General features: G+C 44.9%; 1 long non-coding RNA gene across 4 annotated transcripts in view; it reads right to left on the minus strand.

Moving 5' to 3' along the window:
- Positions 1–1,422: 1,422 nt before the first annotated feature.
- Positions 1,423–24,508, minus strand: part of LOC308182834 — a 95,177-nt gene continuing 72,091 nt past the window's right edge. The window contains exons 7-8 of one of the 4 annotated variants that reach the window (XR_013942111.1): positions 23,676–23,847; positions 1,423–8,693 (exon numbers count right to left, since the gene is read on the minus strand). This is a non-coding gene — a long non-coding RNA (uncharacterized lncRNA). The other 3 variants (XR_013942112.1, XR_013942113.1, XR_013942114.1) reach the window with 3 other exon arrangements.

The raw sequence follows: 24,508 nt of genomic DNA on the forward strand, positions 1-24,508 counted from the left end.
TTTCACAGATAAGTAGGCTGAGACAGAAGGGTGGAGAGGGTTGTCCACAGTGAGTAAGTAACAATGAGAACTGCAAAGGCTCCTCCCAGCTCTGAGTCCACACAGGGTTTGTTTTCAATTAAAAAAAATAATCTTAGGCATATTTTGACCCGATGCCAGCTGAAGTTTGCAGATTTGAAAACAAAATAATCAATAGACTTCAGCTTGCACCCCAGGCTCATGGCTAAGGACGCATTTATGTTACACTAAAAATGTGGCTTAGCTTAAGTATCCATTTTTAACCATCAACTGAAGTGAAAACATTAATTCATGCAAATCAATAATCCCTAAACAATATTTTGCCTCCAGAACATTTCTTCTTCTTTAACATAAACTCTTATCTAACGTAACCCATTTAAAGTATCATATCTGCAGAGTTTGGCAATTAGCTCTGTAAACTGTTTTCCTTGAATGCATGGAAGGTTACATTACATAGCGAAGTATAAAGTGCACACTGTGGTGTATGAAAATCTTTGAACAATGATTATCTTTCAAAAAGGCTGGGATAAGGGCCAGACTACCAAAACGAATTCAAGCCAGCTATTAGAGGTCTACTTGTACATCCAAAGCCCCCTCTTATTTCACATAAGTATCCACTTTCAGTGCATCTTAAGCTTTTTTTTTTAAATACAATTGTTTAGATGTGATACCCCTAGACTGTGTTTTCCTGAAAACACAGCCAGAAAAATCCCATCTGAGTAGAAATAGAAAAGCAAATAGGACATGGATGCAAAGGATAGCACAGAAAGAAAGAAGGGCAGTACATAAACCAGTCAAGTGAAGGCAGGACGTGGCAAGAGGGGCACTTCAGATGCTACCAAAAGTGAGGACAAGGATGGAGAGGCTGCACCTATCTGCCAGCTAACCCACAACAAACTCATGAGCGACAGAGACCTGTTGAAAAACAGTATTTCGCATGGAGGTTGTAAAAGATTGCTGGAAGTCATCTAAGCCACCCTTCCACTCACCACAGGACTAACCTCAAAGCTGAATCTGGCATCATTCACCGAGCTCTGAAAATCCCTGGGGATGGAGATCCCTCAGCCCCACTGGGCACCTGCTGCAGGGCCGCACCACTCCCATTTTCTTGTTTCCCCAGTATTAAAAACAGAGCTATGAATACACTACAGGAGCCCAAACTCGTCCTCTGTGCTACCCTTTAGACCAAGCAGCCTTTGATGATGCCCCAGAGGGGAAAATCAGAAGGAAAGCTCTGCTTAGGCTCCTTCTTTTTACCTATATGCAGAGCACCATGTGGGGCAAGCATGCAGTCGTACGGGGCCAGATGCTCAGCACATCAAAATCCACAAACTCCAAAATCCTTGAGCCTTCAGCGTGGCTGTGCCGATTTCCATCAGTTGTCGATGGTGACCTACATAACGAAAACTAGCTTGAAGCAATGGAGGAATATAACCCTGATTTATTCCAACTACATTATATTTAACGCTGTCACTTAGCTTTTACATGCCAACATGCAAGCTCAGGAGACAGACACGTTTGGATACTCTCAGCTGGGAATCGTGTTCTTGCAAGGCTCCTAGATGATGCACATACTGTCTCTATTTGTGTTCACCCTTTCCGATGGCATGGTGCCCATGAAAGAAGCTGATTAGCACTTGCCCTGGGCTATCAAGGCAAGGCAATGGTATGTTTAGATCAGCAAACTGCATAACAATATAAATGTCATCTATTCTACGAGCAGCTTTGGCAGTATTTGCATCTCGTACTTCATTGCATGTATGCGCCAGAAAAGAAACTCAAAGACTTGCAGAAGAAAGACAGGCAGGGGATTCACCAGCCCTCCCATTTGCCAAACCATGCTGTACGGCACTGGGTGCCTCATTAATCCCCAAAGACCATCTCCGGTGTGTCAGATTGTATGTACCATGAACATAACTGGTACATACATACATATATATGTAGCCTTTTTTGTTCAGCCAGGCTCACAGGCAGAATACGAACCACGGAGTGTCTGGCACAGCCCGAGACATGATCTGTACGCTTGCCCAGAACTGATGGCACCCAGCCTAAACAGAATAGCCCTGGGTGGTCACTGGCTGGTTGTGCAACATCTCTGCTGACGGGGCAAACTGTGGCAATACCTAGCAGATACAATGGATAATGGGCTGAGGACACCGAGCTGGGGACACTCGCTGGAGAGCACACCAGGCCTCTAATGGCCTGGCACTCATTAGCGTCTGATTGTTACTGGAGACCTATAGGACATGAAATGATGGGCTCACTCCAATTCCTGGTGGGCAAATGTCAGCACCATTATCACAGCGAGCATCCATCTTAGTGGCCTTCCCAAAGAAGCCAAGGGCTGAACGGGAAGAAAGGCTGATCTATGTCTCATTGTCAGCACAGGGGACTTTCCAGGACAGCCGGGGTGAACCAGCAGGGTTCAGAACTGCTGCCTGCACAAGTTCTGCTTAATTCTTTAACAGACAGGACGGGATGTAAAAACGGCAGATGTAAAGCAATAAAGATGTACCAAAAGAAAGAGAAGGATGTCAGACAAAGGTAGGAAAGGCAATTCTGCAGGTAATCAGAAAAGCGCCAGAGAATGACATACTAAACAGGTGGTGGAATAATGCACTCAGATCATCAGAAATCGCACTGTAAATACATAACTCACCGACACTGAAGCAAATTCAAGGAATGTTTACTAGATTTCACAGGTCTTTCTCTATAGTTTCCATTCCATTCATAGAGCAGGAAGCAATGGCAGTGCTAAAGGTAACCCCAAAACCTTTCAGTGCCAATCAACCCAACAGCTGGAGTCTTCCAACAGTTTCCTCCTAGAGCACACCCGAGAGCTTTCTGCGCAATTTCTATAAATTGACCAAATCTTGACCACTGATGACTGTTGTTTGCTTTATCAAAGTTTTATTTTCAGGGCAAATATGCAAACCACTCAAACTGACTGTTGTTTCAACCACTGTTTAGGAGTTGGGCATCCTTCCCTCAGATATTCCCTTTGTGTTGGGTATAACCACTTTGAATTTCGATCTCGTTACACAAGTCTTGGGCCAACGCTAGAACCGCAGCACACACAGCAAGACTGCAGAGTGACTCCTAAGGAGATTATGCGAAGTGTCACTTAGCATTAAATCTCTATTTGAAAACGAAAATTTTTCATCCTTAGTTATGGGAATGATAATCAGAAAAGATACTTTGGATTTCTAATATTAAAGCGGAGCCCTTAACTTTCTGAGAATCTTATGTCATTGCACATCCCTCATAAATTCATACTTACACTACTTTATGTTAACCACTCCTTTTATTCCTAAAAACAGAAATCTGCCTGAAATCCCTCATTTGGTAAGCAGTACCCAGATGCATTAAATTTATATTGCATAGGAGGACTTTGTTTATGGGAGAGAGATATTTAAAAGATTATGAAATATTATTGTAGGGGGAAAAAAAAAAAGAAGGTTGGAACATATCCATCAGTATTTCAGTATAAATTATTGCAGCACCAGAATTACACGCTGCAATTATATTTCAGAATGTATAGCTCCTAGCACTGGTCTTTATGTTTAAAAGAAAAAATTGTTTAATACTTTGTAAATGAATGCTAATTAAGATGTTGGGAAAAACTCTGTCATCTGATCATTGGAAAAGGAAACTAATGCACCTTGTGCACTTGCTTAAAAATTCTCTTCTACTCTGACCATATCAAGCATAAGTGGCTTTTTATGTGATACACTTGCCAACACAAATCTTTACACAAAGTCTGATTCTTTCTGTCTATTAACCAAGGATCAGCTTCAGATTCGCACATCAAGCAGTGCCACGCTCTACATGGAATCCTAACCACATCAGTGGTGCTAAGATGAGCAAGATGACTGGAGTCTAGATATAGGAAAACATTGTGTAAAATGACCAGGATTTCTCTCAAGAGTGCTTTTGTCTTTTTTCTTTTAACAGAGAATTATGTTAATATGTCAGTCAGTCATTTTTGGTTTGGGTTGTGTGTTTTTTTCACCATTGCATTGGACCTTTGCATAGAAATAGTTGTCAGTTGCCCACCCATTCATCTACCTGATTCCAAAGCGTTTGATAAATCATTTGGGGGGTTGATCACACACTGCGTCAATACTAGGTCTATTTATGGCATGTATATTTAAGATGATAAACAGGGCAGGTTTTGCAATGGTAATGCGGAACGTAAGAAGAGCCCAAACAAAGAATGTCATTGACATCGCTGTGTTTTGGATCAGGCCCACTGTGAATCTGAGGATGGAATAAGAAGCAGGATGGCTATTCCCTTCCAGTAAATATGCAAAGTTCTCTTCTCACATACAATGGAAACAGTTCTACACTGACGTAGATCATGGTCCATGGATAATCAGACCACTATTCACTTCCCCAGCTTTGCGGAAGCGTAATCAGGAAAGCATAATGAAGAAAAACCTGCCCTGCAGGGATAGACTTGCTTTAATAATGTTTATGACTTGTCCATATTGTATTTATGTCTGGAAGTTGATTTCTTGGGTTTTCCCACCCTTCCCCCAACTCGCAGTCCCAAAGACAATTTGCAAGCTGAACCCTTTGCTAGGATAAATGGGGAAAGCTCCAGTGACTCCGATGGACACTACTCTGCTCTCTGCAAGCTCAGGAGCAGATCCAGAAACAATGCTTTATTTTATTTAACAGACAGGGCAGAGCTCACCTTTCCCTGAAGTGACTGGCCCAAAAACAAGCCCATTCTCCGCAAATTAACAGATCTGACTGAAAGTGCAACACTTTGGTCAACTGCTGGCCGCCTGTCGCACTTGTCTTGAAAATAGTCCAGAGCCAGGCCACAAATAGCAATAATAAAAGAAAATGATTGAAGACTTCCCCGGTACCTGCCAGGCTCACAATTTTTATTGAGCCTTACAAATGTGTCATCAGTACTAGTTCTTCTATAGCCATCAATCTTAGTCACCCAAATCTATCAGAGAAAACAAACCCCGGAGAGGAACCAATCTGCAGAGCAATTGCAGAAAGACAGGCTGCGGGAAAACCGTGCAGAAATTTGCTTCAGCTGTGTGCTTGCAGACACTTTCCGCAGACAGAAATCTGCTGGGCTCGCTTTTGCTCTGCTATTCCACTCTGATTTCACTGCTCACTTTTGCAAAACCTGCCTCAAACTTCCCAATTTCCCGATGCTTTCAAAAGTCACCAAACTTTCAAGCTTTATTTGTGTGGCTGTTAAAATCTGATGTCATTCAGAGGCGTACTTTGCAATGAAATTTCAAGGGAAGAAGGTATACCTGATAGGCATTTCTTGGGTTTGGGGTTGGGTTGTTGTTTTTTTGTTGTTGTTGCATTTCACTGCTGTCAAAAAGCTTTGACGAACTTGGTGTACGGCTATGAAAATTCCCAGGCACCACAAATCTTGTGGTTACCTCCTTGTTTTGACTCAAAGCTGTCTCCAGAGATGGCTGAAGTCACTGCACAAAACCTTTCAGACACTCCTGGACTCTACAAGGAGATGGAGCCGTAGCAGTCTCTTGTAATGCCTCTGATGTGCTCTACTTGGCATCAGGCATGTGCACACAACCAAAGGCAGGTGTGGGGAGCATCCATTGCTCTTGTGCCCCACACCTGCATGGGACTTAAAGCTCTGCTCTATTTTACAACGCTAAGGTTCATCTAGAAGACATCAAATACACAAATAAGTCATGTTTTCACTCTCTTGTGCTCTGCTCAGCACCCGTATTTGTCTACGAGAGCAGCCCCTGAAAGCCACAAGGTTTCTTCTTTATTTACCTCTTCCATCTTTGCTTATTTTCTGCAAAGAAAAGTAACCCAACCTTGGATTAGTATAAACCTAGCCAGAAACAAAAACCCTCTTGAATTCCTCTTCATTATAAATGGATTGTCAATGTGTTAAATAAATCAGTGAAAATGGAAATCCAAAAATAAATAGCCATCCTGCTGTTGCTATGACAACTCAAATTTTTTACCTGGCCAGAGATTTTCTGTTTCACAGTTAGCAGTCGCCGAAAAGGAGGGGCACATTTCTCGAATCCTGGTGCCCTTCACCACCTACCCCCAATATAATAAAAGGGATTATTTTGGGTTACTTTTTAGCAAATGAGGGAAGATCAAAGAGGAGCCGTTTCTCATTCCCGACAGGAGGGGCTACGTACACACACCGTTCACCACAACACAGCTTGTAGCAGCGACTCAGCCCAGAAAGGACGGAGAGCAGAAAACGTGCCAGCAGCACCACAAAGGCTTTAATCTGGCCCTGCTATGCTAAACGCAGGGCATGTACGGAATACGATTAACATACTTTAAAACCGTATTTTGGCTCGTAGGGGAAGGCAATCTTATTTCAGTGAAAAGCAACAACATCTCGGAACATCAGCAGGAAGCAAATATTTTGCAACCTGTGCTGTCACGCATGCCCGAATGACCCAAAGCTGCCTCGTCCTTCGGACAGCAGAAACCAGCCCAGCTCCTCACAAAGCCATGGCCAGGATGGCCCAAAGAATTGAAGAATCGGGGCCATGCATTACAGTGAATCAACTTCTGGGTTGTACCTGCCATGTACGGTGAGGAGAAATGCTCTCTTGTCCTCTGGGATGGCAAAACAGGGAAATTTAGTGGAGGGGAGAGCTGCTGCAGGGACCTCTGGTGCTGCAGAGCTCCAAGCTGGGATCCCTAGGGATCCTTTGGACTGCTCAGAAAAGTCCCTCAGAGCTCTTGGACTTCATTTTACCTGCCGTAAATGCTCGACTTAGCGCCCCCACGTCTGAAAGCTGGACTCAATAAGAAACAGGTCAGGCCAGAGAACTCCTTCACCTCTGGGCGGGAAACATGTCTGCAAACCAGCCTTTCCTTCACCCCAAAAAGCGACAGAAAAGCCAAAACCTCTGAAAAGTTCCAAAATTCAAAATGCAGTTAAAAAAAAAAAATCTCCTGAAAATAGTGTCACTTTGGTATGTTTCCATTGGCCAATTTCTTTGTAAAATGTTTACAGTAATAAGACGAATTTTCAAAACAACATTGTCTTGACCAAAATATTTTCTGCAGTTTGAAACTTTGCATCTCGCTTCCAAAAAAACATGCAGAATTGGGAGCAGAGGGGGAGCAGCACAAAACCAAACCGCTTCATCTGAAAACTCCCCATAAACCAGCATTTTCCACCAAAAATACCTTTTGTCAGAAAATGCTTTGACCAGCGTTGAACTGAATTAATTAATCCCACTAGAAATCTAATGGCAACAAAATGCTAAATACTCCCCAAAACAGACCCAACAATTGTAGCAGTGAAATGCTAAATGTGCACCGAATCGTATACAATATACCTGGCCACGATAGGTATTTTTTTATGATGTTTGTGCAGTTTTCTAACTAATGCCTGTCCGGAGTAGCCCAGGTCTGTATCCAGCTACCCGTACTTTATATAGGTACGTATAGCCACAGACGCACACACACTGCGATTGTGAAAGTGCTCTAAACAAATATGGGTGTTTGCATCCCGACTTGCCCGAAAAGCAAAGCAGACTGTTCAAGCAGCAGCCGGTGAAAGCAAGCATTCAATTCTGCTCGGAGGCTCGTTTTCCTCTAAATGGGCCTCTCAGACTCAGTGACAACTCTTAGCTGCCTGAGAAAAAACACTGGAATAGAAAAAAAAAAAAAAAAAAAAAGGAACCTATTTTCCAGTGCAAAGTAATCCCTGTTCCATTGCCATGGCACCAGACATCCGTCTCTTTCTTTCATTGACCAGACGAGGTCCTCCTCAGCCCCTCGCTTCTTTAATTTTTTTTTGTTCCGTGTGTGTGTGTGTGCCTGAATTTGTTTCCTTGGTAGGAAAAGGAGTCATTAAAGTATTAGTTTAGGTTGATTGATTCTTCGGGGACAGAAGAGGGTTGCGGGGCTTTGTAATCTCTGACATGATCTGAAAACAGAGGCTCTTCAGCATGATACAATATTGAAATAATAAAAGGAAGATGCAGCCTGCCTCCCGGATAGCCAGGGAGCACAGTTTGCAGGCTGGGAGTCGAATCTCTCCCATAAACTTTGTGATTTCTTCTGAGTACGGTGAATATTCATGAAACGAAGGAGGAGCATAATGCAATCTCTTTCTTTTTGCTTTACAGCAGTTTGTGTACATGGAGCGATCCTGAAATGCCCTTTGCCGTGGCAACAGCTCAGAACCTGGCTGTAGATTGCAGCAAAACGTATGAAAAGAAAACCAAAACCCAACAACGGAGTCAGGTTAAAATCAAAAAAATCAAAAACAGAAATAGCAGAGTGCTGAAGAGCGCACAAACATGCTGCTGAGGTTACCAGACCCACCTTCGCTCTGCCCCTTACTTTTTTGGATGCCCTCATGTCCCCAACCCCTTCCCAAGGTAAGGAACCCACCCGGCTGCCAGCCTCCTTGGGAGCCCCCTGAAAGCGCCCGGTCATGGCTCAGCATCCCTTGCCTTGCTTTGTCCGGTACATTACTGGATCAGTTCCTTTTAAAAGATATATCTCAGTTCATCCCAGTGTTCCCGGGAAGCTGCAATTCTCCCTGTGCACGGGGGATGCTGCAGGTGCTCGGCTTCCTCAGGACTGATTCAGCACCTTGGCAGGATCTGACTCCTGGGTGGCAAGGCAAGAAAACACCCATGCAGCTGGAGCCGCTGTTTGTGCTGGCTTTTCTGCAAAGGGGAGAGAACCTGTGCTTACTGAGGGCTTTTGTGGGGAAAAAAACAAAAGAATATTTCCCTCTCGCAGAAGGATGTGTTTCTGGCTGAAACCTACGTGGCTCTTCCTTAATGAATAATTCTGCGTAACCACCCTGTGCGCTTTCCCTCCGACAAGCGTCCTGACAAGACAGATGGCTCACAATTGCCTAATGCCATGGTTCACCTTTTTTATTTCATAAAAAAAAAAAAAATAATCAATTTTCTGTGGCATCCGCAGGCCGGTGCAGAAGGAGGCAGAGAAAGGGAGCGAATGTGCATGCAGCGCACACGGGCTGCGCTGCCGACAGCGCACGCGCCGGCACACACACATACACCCTGAATTGATTCCCCGTGGCTCCTGCAGTCTGATCAATTTTGCATTCAGCGCAGACCCAGAGTGAATTTATTACTCTTCGGAAACTTTCTAGCAGGAAGGGAGATGGATCCATTACGGCAAAGCCCAGGGTTTCAGTCAGACAGCCCCTGCAGTCCCCCTGCAGTTTGCAGCCCTCGGCCCTTTCCGCGGTGCTCCCCCAGGAGGGAAGAGGGCACCTGATTTAAGCCCAGCGGGTTTGATCTGGAGGGTCACCCCAGTGTTACTGGCACTGTGGCATTTCCCAGGGGCGCTGTTTGGCACGGAGGCCCCGTTACGCCACACGGACTTGGATATTTAGATTGCGAGGCACAGCGAGAGGAAAGGCAAAGGGAGGAACAGGGAGGTGAGGGGACGTAAAACCCGCAGCATCGCCAGCAAAACCGAGACCCTGAGCCCAAACCACTCAACCCATAGCCCCTCGTCACCTCCCTCTACCCAAGGCCAAGAGGACTCTTGGACACAGCACAAAGTCACCTTGCCATGGTCTGGATGCTTTGGCATTGACGCCCCCCCAGGAATTCGCTCCCACTCCAGTAAGGACAACACACACCTCCCCCAGCTGACAGATCCGTGAAACGAACGTGTCTGACACTTCCACGTGCGGCAGGGGCCAGAAGAAACCTTCTTCCATGGCAGGGCTCTGTTTCAGGGTCAGGATGGGAGAGGCCCTAGGAAACGAGGATATTTTCCTATTCCAGGGGAATCTGAGCTCCAGGAAGACTCTCCAGCTCCTCTTGTACACTACAGTGGGTCCCATGTCCATGTTCAAGCCCTTTGGCCACGTGCCGCCAAAAATTGCAGTGAAGGGAGCCCAGGAGGAAGGAAAAGGGAGAGAAAACTGTTCATCTCATTGCTCTCCCTGGCAAGGATGGATGGCAGTAAGGGAATGCTGCTGCCTTAAGCTGGGGGGCATTACAAGCTCTCTCTTCACCTTCAGCTCTCTCTCAATTTAAAGCCAGTTTGTAATTCAATACCTTCCCCAGAATATTTTCCTGCCTCCTTTAAAACGTCTGGGTAGAGGTTATGAACTCCAATGTGATTACTGCTGCAAAAGAAAGAGGAATATGACAGAGCAAGATGGCAGATATTAGACAATTAGTCAGGAACATGTCTTTAGCTCAATGACCTTTATGATTAGATTCAGTTTCTGGAAGATGAAGCTCAGATATGGATATAATGTTGGCTGCTTGCCCCTACCTCTGCTCTGAGCCAAACAAAATCTCTGTACCTACACCCAGAAAAACACTGCAGTACTCCCAGCCCAGAAGTTTCAATCCTCAGCTCCCATTTCGTCTTCCCCCCCCCACGTACCGTGATGGATTTGCTGTTAGCTAATGACACCGGCCACGCCAGACGGATCGGGCACCTGATCTGCATTCTTTTTGCCTGCTGCCTGGTGGTGCCTTGCACGACCCTCCGAAGGATGCTCTGATTTGTACCCAGACAAACAAAACCCGAAGCACCACGGAAGCAGAATGGCGGCGTTTCACGCCTCAACTTCTCGTAGGCACAAACGCCGCCACCGCCAGGTGCCAGACAGGGGAGAACCAGTCTCCCCCACCGTCAGCCCTGCGAGACACACCAAAACCAGAGCCCCACCAAGCAGAGCTGAGCTGCACCCGGCCGCACGCTGCTCCAGCGGGGCTCCCTTGCACGGCTGCGAATTTACACCAGCAAACGGGTTATGGGGGCCAATCTGATACCCAGCACAATTACAGCCTGCTGCATGATGCCAAAAAGGCCTTTCAGCAGGATGATGAAAAGGATACCGCTGCAAGCAGCTTTGCCAAAGTCCCATTGTCTGCGCTAGCCTGCAACGCTTCCCTCCGTGGCCAATTCCGCAGGCTACCAGAAGAGGGGGATCACATACAGGACTGACCAAGAGGTGAGTTTACCACCAGAATCAGTTTTCCTTTAACAGATTTTTTCATATATATAAATTTAATCTTGCCCTTTCCCCTTCCAACTCCCGCTGGCAGAACCAGTCAGAAAAAAGCCCTCTTCTCCAGGAGTCCCTGTGCCGCGGGAACAAAGCTGCAGCCAGCGGGGTAAGGTGATCACGTCGCGATTTATTGTGGGGTCAGTCGAAATAGAGTGGTCTTAAATTAAAGCGTGCTAAATTCAATAAAATTAGAAATGTTTAGTTCCCGAGACAAAGTAATAATGGAAGAAAAAGGAATGGTAATGAAAAATAACGGGCCTCTGAGCAGCTTTATGGACCTGCTCCAGGTGCCGTGCACAAAGTTGCAAGGAAGAAGCACAACGCTGAAAAGCAGGGCCTGGCTACAGTAAGCTGAGGCAGAAATCAGACATATTGATCTTTTTCTTCATCTCTTGGAGAGAAAAGCAATTCAGCACATGGAAGGCACTGAGCAGAAATGTTAGCAGTACTCCCCGAAGTGGGGCAGAGCCCTGTCCCTGGGCTGGCCCAGACCTCTCGTACCCCACAAGCAGCTGCTACCCGAGGAAAACCCCTGGACCCTGTGAGAAGCCACCAGCAACAAAGAATTTCTCAGCTTTTCCTCCCCCAGGCTGGAGGTTCATGAGCTTCAAGGTACTCCCATGTCCTAAAGGCACCCGAGGAATTGCGGTTGTACTGACCGAGAAGGTTTTCATACTGGTTTACAGGAAAGTATCCTTTTTGATTTGAAGAGCAGGAACGCTTCATCTAGGGGACCCTGGCATAAGAGAGGAGTGGATCAGGCCCCCAAATCCTGTAGGCTCCTTGCAAATCCCTGTCATAGTCCTTAACTCCCTCCCCATCCCTTCTAGCAGGGCAATGCCTGCTCTTTAGGCATCTTGGGCCAAATGAGAACCAAGGAGGGATGGATGCTGATTTATTCAAGGTGAAGCCCAGGTGCTTCCCCCCAGAAAAACCCTACCCAAACCTATTTCCACTGGCTTACTTTCACAAGAAGCCAGTTTCAGAAATCATCCAGGCAGAGCCCTGGGGAGCAGGGGGAGAGAGCCGAGGCGACGGGGGCTCCCGGTGGCTCCCGGCAGCCGCAGCACGGGCGGGGGGACCGGGACCGGAGGGGGCACACCCGCTAACCCCCGAACAATCGGATGAGCAATCTTTGTCAAGAACAAAAGACATCTGCTGAGTAAACCAGGAATTGACTCAGAGCAAGGACAAAGCCAGGCGGTGTCACATGGCGCGCCAGTCTGCTCCAGCAAGATGCCAGGGTCAACGGCAACTAATGCGCCCAATAAGTCAAGAGGAATCAATAATGCTAAATAACCCGGTGTCTTCTACTTGAAGCAAATCAGTGCAAATGCAGTTAAGACGGGCCCTGCGCTGCGCACACGGCAGGCCGAAATCTGATTGAAGTCCTTATGACATGGAGGCACCGGGGGTCTGAGGTTCCCGTCGCCACGGTAAAATGTCTGAATGGGGATGTTTGTTACCCATCTTTTTTTAGAGGCCTAAAACGGGAGGCACCGGGTTTTTAGAGATGCACGTGTTACCCACGCAAAGAGGCTGTTTAATAACAAACCCCGCTTCCAAACCACCCCCTCACCATCAAAGTACATTCCAGCTCCTAAATGCTGTCTGTGCTTTGGTACGTGCACATCACACAGATGCACACAAGAAATACATGCCCACCCAAAGCAGCTGGCTATACAGATGCCAAAAGCAGACACAACTGTGCCATGGGGAAGGGCTGAGCCTAAACTTTGAAAGAGTCCCCATTCAAGTCCCTAAAACTCTGCCTAGCTTTGGGTCAGGTCACTCGGCCCCTCTGTGCCTCAGTTTCCCATTTGCAGGACAGGAACTGCATTCTGTGTGGGATGCCGAGAGGATAACGCTCAGAACTAGGACACACCCAGGTGTCACGGTAATATAGGGCAGGCAGAACCTACATTTCCGTGAGAATTATTGTATGGTTTAACCCAATTCTTAACAAATCCTTTACTCAAAGTTCACTACAACTCCAGAAAGTAGCAAACTGATCCTAGCCAAGACTCCAACAGGTCCTTTTCCCATGGCAGGCTTGGCACACAGGTGATGCTGCATCGTCATTACACATGGATCACTTGGTTCAAACTCACGTGCTGAATTGGCAGGAGGTATCCCAACTAACGGCCTCAGAGCTAAGGCCAAGAACAAATATCCCTTCCTTCCTCTAGATTCAAGCTCAGATCGTATCCCTCAGGGAAGGAAGCTCAGTCCTCACCTAGTAGAAACTTCTCCAACCACATTTAATTCAGCACAATGAGTCCACTTCTATACATTGAAAAAAATTAACATTGATTTTCCCTTACTAAGTCTCACAAAGCTGTGGAACAATTACATATCCCTTGGAAACATTCTAAAAATTCTAAAAATTATTAATTTTCATATTTTGGGATCTTTTTAACCAGACTTTCCTTCCAAAAAACTTTTGATACAGATGAGAAAATGACAAAGAACAATGTATTTAAAAGTTTCGGTTTCTATTTTTAACAGCTCTTTTTCTGCCACTGAAGCCTGCGATGTGCATCTTTCTGGACATGTTCAACTGTTCCTGGAACTATAATGTGAATTTTATTGTTCATTTCCTTTTATAAATTCCACTAAGACAATACAAGTAAGTCTACTTGAGCCTAGTATCGCTCCCAGAAACTTTCTGGGCTCCAGCAGAGCGAGACGGTAGGAGGTTAGATGGCACAGCCCAGTAGGGAAAACCACAATCCAAAATACACCAATGAACCCTAACCAAATCAAACCCAGAAATACAGGAAAGGGAGGCAGGGCAGAAGGCGGCAATCCACATCTAAGAAAGTAACTGAACAGAAATAATCCGAATCGAAGAGTAACAAAACAGCAGCCCAGCACACGTTATCGCTGTCTCTGGCATCTCATAATCGTCTAAATGGTTCGTTTAACCTGTCCCTAAGTGCCACTGGGAACAGGATGAAAATTTTTATGGAAGTCAAAATGACTCATCACTTAAATAGCAGGATCTCGGGCCGAGTCAGCAAAGAAGCAAAAAGTAAAATTGCTAACTTAGATAAGCGGCAAAGCCGCGAGCAAAGAGGAGTGCACATCAAAGCACGGCACAGAAAATCCGTCCTAACTATGTGACAGCGTGCCAGAAAGTCGTGTCTTGGCCTGAAGGAGCGTACAGCCCCACGCACAGGCCTGCTACCAGCCGAGCAGCCGACGACAGAGAGCAGATTTCCACAACCTGCAGCCAGCAGCCTCCTGCGGGAGGCAGCGGGCGGGCGATGGAGTGCTGCTGTCGAGAGGAAAAGGCAGGAAGCATTGAGATTTACCCCCTTTGCTTTCCCCTTTCCCCATCATCCACTCTCAAATATCACAAAGCATCGCTGGCCTCGAGCATTCGCACACATTCCCCTATCCCAGGAGCAACCGAAATTCGGGACTTGCAGGTAGAGGAAGGCGGATGAATGCCTCTCTGCACTCCAGACATAAAGCACAAAACGCTGCTTAGAGGCTTTTATACAGCAGGGGGAGGGAAGAAATTAGGAAAGCTAATACCAAAGAGGCCCCAGCGCTACTCTGAGCCCTGTAAAACAGCTGGGTGAAGCATTTCAGGACGAACAGGATGAAGCAGGGATATTATTGTTATTATTTATTATATAACATCCCATATTGCAGCATTTTCGATTCCCCCACAACCACCTCCTGCAGCACTTACACTGTCACTCTGTTCTTACGTTGCCCTAGTTTTCCAGCTTTCTTCTGTCTAGGTAAATATACATGCCCCATCTCTGAAGCAGCTGAGTACCTATTATATCCTGCTGTTTCTCCCTCGCACTTATCCTATTATGCTATTACAGCTGGTGCAGGGTCGGGTGTTTTCTATTTTGTGACATAATATTGTGGGCCCAATTCCACCACCACTAATACACTATATAATAAGGGTGAGACGCGCAGGAGTGCTGGTAAGAGCACTTCATGTGGCAGGAGTCAGGGCTACAAATGGTTAGGCTGCTGTCACTCGGCAGGATCCAGGATCTGCTCATTCCCACAGATACTGTTGTGCCTCCCATTTAGCTATAAATGACCATTTCATATATATAAAGACAGCACCAACCTAAAATAACAACCATAGCAAATACAGCCGGTTAATATGTGCAAATAGACACGACCTGGACACGTATCAGACTGAGTATCTACTCCCTGTCTGTCTGCCCTTTGAGCAGAGGAAATATTATTCCAGGAGTCCTGCACCCAGTCCCTTCCACCTCCTGCAGCTGGAGGTACCGGGCCAGCAAGGCAAAGTGAGCAGTCCCAGTGGTACACGGGGTCCTTCCCTCCTCCCAGGCATTGTGCAGGGGAATTTTTGTGACTTTTTGTCCTTAAAATCTCCACTTCTGTTGTTGTTGTTGGACAAAATTCAAAGCACCCCTCCGGGATGCTCTGCAGTGGGCACTGGGTCCAGCAGGAGTTTGTTGAGCCAGTGCCCGTAAGATGTCTGTTAGGACACATGCAGAAGGTAACAAGCAAGGATGAACGTTAACTTACTAAACTCAGTACCAACAAAGAATAAAAGTCTTTAAAAGTAATGGGAATTAACTGCCAGTAATTAAAACCAGCTTCTTAGCTAAAGCATATGTTATTTTTTAAGAACAAAGGAGGTTCCTAAACCTCTTTTGCAAAATGCTGCTTCCAGGGATTCGCCTACAGCCCCAGAGAAAAGCCACTGCAGCGCTACCACACCCAGATCTCTACTCCCAGAGCCCTGGGAATGAGAGCAAAGGTCCTGGACCAAGACTGACATCATGGAAAAGGAATAATGAGCACATTTGCATCCTATTTAAAACTATAAGATGATTGCAAAATAGGATAATTATCTGTTAGTTAAGGCCTTTTGTCAAAATCCTCATTTTTTAATATGGAATATAATGAGAATATAAATCATATTATAAATGTCGCGTTCATATCTCCTGTTATGGCTATAGTTAAAGTCCTGCTTATCAGAGAAAAAGAAGAGATGCAAGCTGATGAAGAGCAAATTCTGCTTTTGGGCTCTGACTTTTCAAGAGGCTGCTCTAATCTGTCTCCAGTGCTACTGCAACAGGGAAATAAAGCACTGTGTCTACTCCTTAATTCTGAAGAACATGGAAGCTACCGAGCCAAAGGGGACCAGGAGAGCACTAGAAGACATTGTACAGGGGGAGGAAGGGATGGTACTCACAGGCTTTTGCTCAAACCAGCTCCATCCCTGAGCTCAGGGGATTATCTGTAGTGAGATTATTGTGACAACAAAATCAGAAAGTCCTTCGTAGTTTCAGTTAAGTGCTAAGTGAATTAGCCACCTCCTGTCTGGACCAGGCCAGCCCAGGGAGCAGGCTGAGGAATTCCTGTATCTCTTCCTGTGAATAGTCTGGAGGACTAAACTGCAGTGTGGCTCAGCTCTCTAGGAAAACGCAGAAGCTAATGAATGCTGCTGACCTGGCAATGACTTCCCTGACATAGCTGAAGTAGGCTCCCTGACTAACAGTGATGCAAAACGCAGCATCGGTTCGCGAAGAACTAGTCCAAAGAGTCCGGTGGGTTTTAAAATAACGAGATTATCACAGTGAACTCACTTTTGTCTATCTACCGTGCCATTTGGTGGCTGATTTCAGCCAGCAGCTTCTCGTTTAGAGGGGAGAAAACCCCACTGTAAATACGGGGTAATCCACACATGAAGAAAAGCTTGATGCAAAGTCCATCGGAGTTCCCTGAAAGCCTCCTACCAGCCTGCTGGCTGGTGAACCAGCTTCCAGGAAGGGAACCCCCCTCAATTAAGACTCTTCAAGAAGGATTTTATTTTTTCCTGAAGTGAGTATTGCCTGTTACTAGGCACACCAGATTTGACCAAGGTTTGATTGGTGTAAAAGATTGTAAATCCCATCGGCTGTTATTTTATCCGGAGCAGCCCGGCAGCAGTGACACGTATAGAAGCAGAGTCATTTCCCTCGATCACCCCACAAACCAGATTGCCAGCAGAGTTCAGCCACGACCTCGCCACCCATGCTGGGTGAGGATCCAGCCCGGTCACTCTTACTGTGTAATGGGGCTGATTTTTTTTGCCACAAACTGTGCAAAACACCATGGCTTTGCAAATTGCACCTTACACAGATCCTGACGTAACTTTCCCTTTCCTTATATTTGGTTTGCACTTCTTGCCAGTGTCAGTTGATCTTTTATTAAAGCCAAAATCATTTCCCAACAAACACACTAAACTCTGGACTGCACCGAAACCTGTCCCACAGACTCCAAAGATCACACTCGTAACTTTGGGTGATTTCATAACTTGAGCATCTTATGTTTTGTTCAACAGCTCTTGTGGCAAGCACAGCCATGTAAACCGAAGAGCAAAATCTGAACTGCCTTTTAGGTGAAGGACTCGATAACAGCACAGTGAAGAATGCAATTATAAAACTCTTGCTTGTTGAAATAGCAGAAATTTTAAGCTTACTGTCTTACGCAAATACCAGTTTGTGCAATTATCTCCACTCTCTTTGATTCTCATTATATTCCAGTTCCCTACAACATTCACAGAATCTGGACGGGGAGGTGGGGTGCCACTGTGATCCACTTTCCATAATACCATATATTCCTTTGCAACCAATCTAATCCTTTTTTTTTTTATACCCTGTAATGGAGAATGCCACAGAATTGAAATGATGTTACAATGAGAAACAAAGCAGTGACAGATGAGAACCAGGTTTACTGTTTCTGTTTCTCTCCTGGTAAAATCAGGTAGCATCGGTCAATGCCCATCTTTATGGTGGATTAGCTCATGAAAATATCTGGAGTCACCTCTCTTCTTCTTACAGTCAGCCTGTAATGTCACAGAAATGAAAATATATTCATAGTTCATAAGCTTTTTATCTACAAATGTGCAGCCCAGGAGTTTTTAGCTTGGTAGTTGTCATAACTACCTCGTCCAGCTGTCCTGGGACTGCAGTTAGGACTTCCAAAGGCAAACCACCGATTCTGTACAGCCTGGTCTGGGGGGTCAAAGACTGAGAGCCAAGACAGACCCAGTTCCTTTGAGATTTGGGCACTCATGGGACACACGATACACACTGACCAACACACTGTACCTTCTACTAACTGTGATGATTCTAACGTCGGACAGAACACACAAATAATTACAGCATAACCTAGAGATGGGGGAATTCAGGTAAGTCTCCACTAGCAGCACCGTGTCACGTACCTGAGCTAACTCCAGAAGACCTATTATGCCTATATACCAGCACAGCTCCCCAAAAATATAAAGCCACGTTAACCTGGCATAATTGGCCTCTGCATCAGCCAGGCCGGTCCTACCTAAAGTATCTGAACTGACCTGTCTGCCGTTTGTTCTCTGTACACTACAGATACCCACCGAGTGGAAGAGCCAGCTGGTGAGTTCAGGGGCCAGATCCAGTTCATGAGGCAGAAAATCTGGTCCCGGGGGAGACTGGCTGATCAACAGGCCAGCCAGACTAGGATTTCTGTGTGCCTGCTTAAGTGCGTGAAAGGGCAAGACACAGGTCAGCAGCACTTATTAAGTTGCCAGTAAATCGGGTCATACATCAGACACATACCAGTGGGTTACACAAACACGTGTTTACAGAGCTCGACTCGTGTAATTTCAGCAACTTCAAGCTGGACCATTCACACGAGCACAGCCACATGCATGCGGAAATATCTTCTGCAGGATTACAGACTAGTTGTGCGCATAGCCTGCCCCCATATGATCTGTACATTAAGGGAAAGATTAGCATTTGATGTCTGTTTCAAATTGTAAGCAGCCCTGCTGCAATTAATCACAGCTCGGTTGATAAAGCATACTGCACTGAAATGACAACACGCATTCTGGGAAACTAACACTGTCATCTTTAGCCACAACAAGTTTATTTTAAACCTCAGAACAATGAGGGTTTGTCACCGAGTCCCCTGCCTGATCCACTCATGAATGCAGCTTTTTGAACAAGCAAGCAGCAGATGGCCCAAAAGATCACTTACCAAGGTTTAGATTTTGCTAGCTCCTTCTGGAAGAAGGCTTCCAAACCAAGGATGTGAGTCCTCAAAGCAGACACATTGCCTTAATGACCGAAACTATCAGGCCAGTATACAACCTTATAACCAATACATAACCAACAAAAACATTAAAACTCACTCATAAGCACTCAGGGCAGAGGGTATGCACTACGTGATGTGTTAGCTGTACATGCATATTTAATTGATGAACACTCACAACATGACTTGATGAACTAGTGAATTAAACTATATACCGGATTAATTTCTGCCTTTGAACCAATGCTGGCATTTCTTCAGCTCTCCCTCCCCATTCAAATCCTCCTTTTATAAAATTTTACCCACTTTACCTACAACAGTCACCTCCATCCTGGAAAGTATACAAAGCTCTGTAACCACCTTAAAATGGGTGAAGTAAGATGTAAATGTTTGCTTTTTTATTTAAAGTAAAAGATTACCAAAACTGAATTATTTCTCCCTTTCTTTGTAAGACATAACAGAAAATCCATCCCAGGAATTACCATATAAACTTCCTATAGATTTCAATATAAAAAGGTATTATTGAAAAACTCTTGATGATTTTTTGTTTCAAATGAAGGCCTTAGTCTCTATCACTCTCTGATAACAAATCCACTCCTAAAAACTGATAAATCATTTCCTTATTCCTCCTTTCAGACACTTTCTTCGGGTGTTAAAAAAAAAAGGTACAACTGTGTGTAAGTGCAGCTATTACAACGCAGAAACGTTTCATGATCCAGACCTATTTCCTAAAGCCCATCTTCTCATCATAAATGCCAGATTTGTACAGGTGAATTCTCCCAGAAAGCTAAATCCAGAAGCTTTGCTCCACAAGCACAGGCCAATCGTGAACGAGAGACTGAGCCATGTGAGTTACAGGGCCCATCACAACTCAAAAATAAAAATAAAAATAAAGATAAGTCAACCTGATGCATCCAGTCTTCCTGTGACCCCCTTCCTCCTCCCCATCACCAGGTTTGTCATGTGGAGCACGATGGAGACTACCAGCATGGGACTGCCACTACTTTGTTTGGAAAGGAAGCGGTTGTACTACCAGCCACTGATGTACGGGCAGAAGGCAGCTTCTGCAGCTCCAGCTATTGGGAATTTAGTAGGTATGGCTAAAATAAATCATGTAAGAGCAAGACAGAAGTATCTTTTTTGAGGAGCCACAAATCTACATCTTGTCCTATAGGATTTGTGATAGATCCTAAGATATTTAATGTTTGGTATGCTGTTTGTTTTACCAGATGTTAATATGTTGCCTGATCATTCAAACAGGGAACAGGTGTAGGAACTAAAAAGAATCCTAATAAAATACAAAATATGTAAATAGAAAAATGTATATTCATCAAATAAGCAGATAGGGGCAGTGTGACGTTTGCACGCAAGGCAGGTTTCAGAACTTTCAGATATGAGAATTTTGTCCAAAGAATAAAAAATTAAATTCATCTGGCATATTACCCAACCAAAGGTTCCCTGACCTTGTTGGCTTGGCCTTGACCTATCTCCACAGCTCTTGTCTCCCAGAACAGAGCCCACGATCGCACCACCTAGTCACCCACCTACCACAGCCACCAACCCGGAGCCTAACGAAGGGCAGGCTCCACAACTTGGCCTCCCCACAGTTGGTATGGCTGGGGAGGATCCTCCGTCCAGACCCAACGCCAGCACACATCAGCAGTTGGCAAGTATTAGGATCGGTGTTTCAAACCAGAGACGAGGCCAGTTCTGGGGGATTTCCCTATCAGCATGCACAGCAGTAACAAGACACCAGGGAACGTGGAAGACATCCACGTTCAGTGCACACGAGGAAATAGTCCTTGCTTCTTTAAGAGGCCACATTTCAGAAACCTGCTCCTTCCACTACCCTGACTTACCAGCTTTGGATGCTCACCATTTCCCAGCAACAGGCCGCCTGGATCCCTCATGGGATAGGTCACGTCAGATGGGACCTCAGGAGGTCTCTAGTCCAACCTCCTGCTCAATGCATGGTCGGCTTTGAGATCGAGCCAAGTTACTCAGGACTTTACGCAGTTCTTCGTGCACCTTCTTGTTTACAGCGAGACAGAATCCTCCTCTGGTAATCATCAGCACTGTTTGATTTCCATTGCTCACTGAGTGTTGCTGAATTTTAATGACAGCTGGGCATTTTTCTGAGCTGCAGCTTGTACTCGATTTATTTTTTTTTCCTTTTACCACTCACCCATTATTTATACAGAATTCAAAATGTATAACAAGGGTAAATGAAATCGCTTGACACGATGTCCTAACTCAAGCAGTTTATCGGCTTATTTCTCAACAAACCAAGAAAAACAAGAAAGTTGAGGGAACGAGGGAAGAACCACTGTTACAGTGAAAATACCATTGCAGGTTGTTTAGATATATGCCCACTTCCAGCTAATCTATCTAGAGCCTTGCAAAACATGCAGATACATTAGGAAAAAATATTTTTTGTGGTCAATACTGAAGAAGTGAGGTTTTAGGGGGGAATTTCATGTTGAAAAGGTGATGACTTGGGAAAGACTGGGAGTATTTCCCATGCACTATAAGCTGGACTATGAACCAGAGATGGATATGGAGGAAGATACAAGCAGAAACAAAGCCTGAAGTAAACTCTGTAGAAACAACCTGACTTGCAACTGACTTATTGCACTCCCAGTATTTAAACTTGATAATGGTCCATTTCTTAAACACTTGGAGCCAGATTGCATTTGTGTCCAGTGTCCTCTCAGCTGATCACATCTTCTCCCTACACAGCATGTTATGTAGTCTCTAAATCTCATTCCCTTATCCATCGGCCATCTAATGCAGGTCTAATGTTACACAAGACAATGAAAACTTGTGAAGGACGGGAAAACTACAGAGTTTTATTTTTGCTCTGATAAGAGCTTGAACAGGTCTCTGAACCTTCCAGAGATGGCTGCACATTCTGTAGCAACAGAAGAAATAGACCAGGACCTATAAGGTGACAAGCATCTTCCATTAGACTTCAGTCCCTTCTCAAACCATAGGCAAAAAATGTTGAAAAAACAAAGGAACAAGTGGCAGGTAGAAGCACAATCTGTGCATTGCCCTTTTTAAACCTAAAACTCACACCCAGACTAAGTCCTCCAGCAAGATATCTTGTCAAAGTCAATGCAAAGAAACAAAATAAATGTCCGTGATTTTCAGCACAGGCATAATATTTCCACAATGACTACCTTAGTTCAGAAAAATCTATTCACGTAAATAGAAGTGGGAATTCCACACCATGGAGGGAGTAAGCAGTTGACTAGATTTCAAGCATATAAATAAAATTGAAGCTATACCACAAATAATTTTCCTTTTGAAATCACCTTGTGGCAAAATGATATCCTGCAAAACTGAAATGATGTTTGGAAATCTGAATTAAGACAAATATTTGAACATATGAGGCACTTCTGACACTATATCAAGATATAGCAATTGCCCTGAGTTAGAATGAAAGCAACAATTATTAAAAAACTCTTCTCCCTGTCTTGCCAATATTGTCACATGAAAGATTTCTCTTGTGCTAATGGACTAATGGCTTTCAAAGTCCTGTTTTTGTTAAAGCGCATCACATGTTTTGAATAAGGAAGAATGAAATCTGCCAGTACAAAACTCTCAACCCCAGGGAAGACCAGAGCAAGCAGGACAGAGGCCCTGACTGTTTTACACAGGAACCTCAACCTGCCTTGCATCCTGCAGTTGAAGCAGATCTCCAACCGGTGTTGGACACTGGCAGTTTTCTCCTGATGAGGGTCTGTCCCCTTACGCTCTCTGTATTCAGAATTGTTTCAACAGACATAGTTAACCACAGATTTGAACTGATTTACTGGAAACCAACATAATCTTACCCATTAGTAGAATAATTGTCTGGCTAGGCTTTCACTCCACGCTTCTCTCCCAGCTTCCCATGGCTAAATGAGTCCCTCCAAGCGGGCTTTTCCCAGTGGAAGTTAGAGTACTCTTCCATGTCCTTTTTTAGAAGCTTCCCCCTTCAATAGGGTGTAACCATCCTATTTTTCTACCCACTAAACTGAAATCACAGTGCTCCTACTGAATAATACCTAATAGTACAATCCAGCTTATGGAAAACTGTGACATTCCCTAAGGAAGATGCTGCCCATGACATGCAAAGTCTACCTGAAGATAGAATGGAACATAAAATTCACGGCAATGACTTGTACAACTCAAAAGGCTGGCAAGTGCAGTGGGTTTTCTAATCAGTGAATTGAAGTGGTATTGCTCTACCTACATACGTCTCGGGTGGTAACAGGACATGGATTTGGAATTAGCACAAGGTTAGTAAACCAGTGGTTCAGCTATTCCTGCTATGACTTCTCAAGGGCAGCTCTCCTGGCATTTCGGACTACATAAACCTGCCATACCCATGAACACATAATGCCACACAGGGCTGCGGCCAGGTGTGACCAAACACATCCGAGTACGAGAACTGCCCCCTGATTCACTATCAAATTTCACTGACAAAATGCATATGGGTGAGAAGAGCAAGCACTTCTAAGGACCCCCTAAGTGAAGGTCCAGCCAAAGAGGAGCTTGAACCTCAGTGTAGGAACCTGAGCCTTACCTGAACCTCAGCGTAGGACAGGGTCTCTGGAGACAAGGCAGCGGGTGAGATTCTCTTCTCGCGTAGGTCTTTCTGGGGACTTCTGGCCCTGACTCCTGCCTTCAGAAGATTCCAGATGATCTTTTCCCCTTCTTGTTTATGAGGAATTCCCACTGAAGTCATCAAGTCACTCCTATAGGAAAAAAAAATATTTCTTGTAGAGCAGAACTATAAGGATTGTGTTTCACTCACATTCATATCCCCCACGGAAAAGTTAAAAGGTGCCTGGGTCTTGAGCTGATGCTCTGCCCACGGAACATTTCAACATCAGATTATAGAATGGGCCTGTGACAAAAATAAAAAGACACCCTTTTTTATATTAAAAGCAGTACAAACACAAGTCACCTTGATAAATAAGGAGATGAAATTCACTTTAAAAGTTAAGTACATAGCCAAGCTTTTCCTCCTCTACCCAAAACAGGTCTCTCAGCCTTTACCCCAAGGCTGTATCAGTCCTCCAGACACTTCTGAATTACTTTTTTTTTTTTTTTGTGGGGCCAAATGTTGCTGCTTTTGCTCTGGATAAACTTACTTTTACTCCCAGGTTGATCTAACATCTCAAACATCAACAGTTTCCACTGACACTCTGGAAAGTCCAGACACTCAAAATTCCACCCCAGTTCTTTGCACGGGACAGTATTTCCCTACCCAGACCTAACTAAAGAAAAAAAAAAATCAACTAATTCAAGTATTTGTTGCTAGACAAGGAAGGTCAGACTCTGATCTCGCTTCCACAAGTGCGAGTGTGGAGTAAAGACTGAAGTTCAGGCTTTACACCTGCGTGTTTACGGTCA

Source organism: Anser brachyrhynchus, assembly GCF_964034855.1.
Source record: "Anser brachyrhynchus genome assembly, chromosome: 25".
NCBI lineage: Eukaryota > Metazoa > Chordata > Aves > Anseriformes > Anatidae > Anser > Anser brachyrhynchus.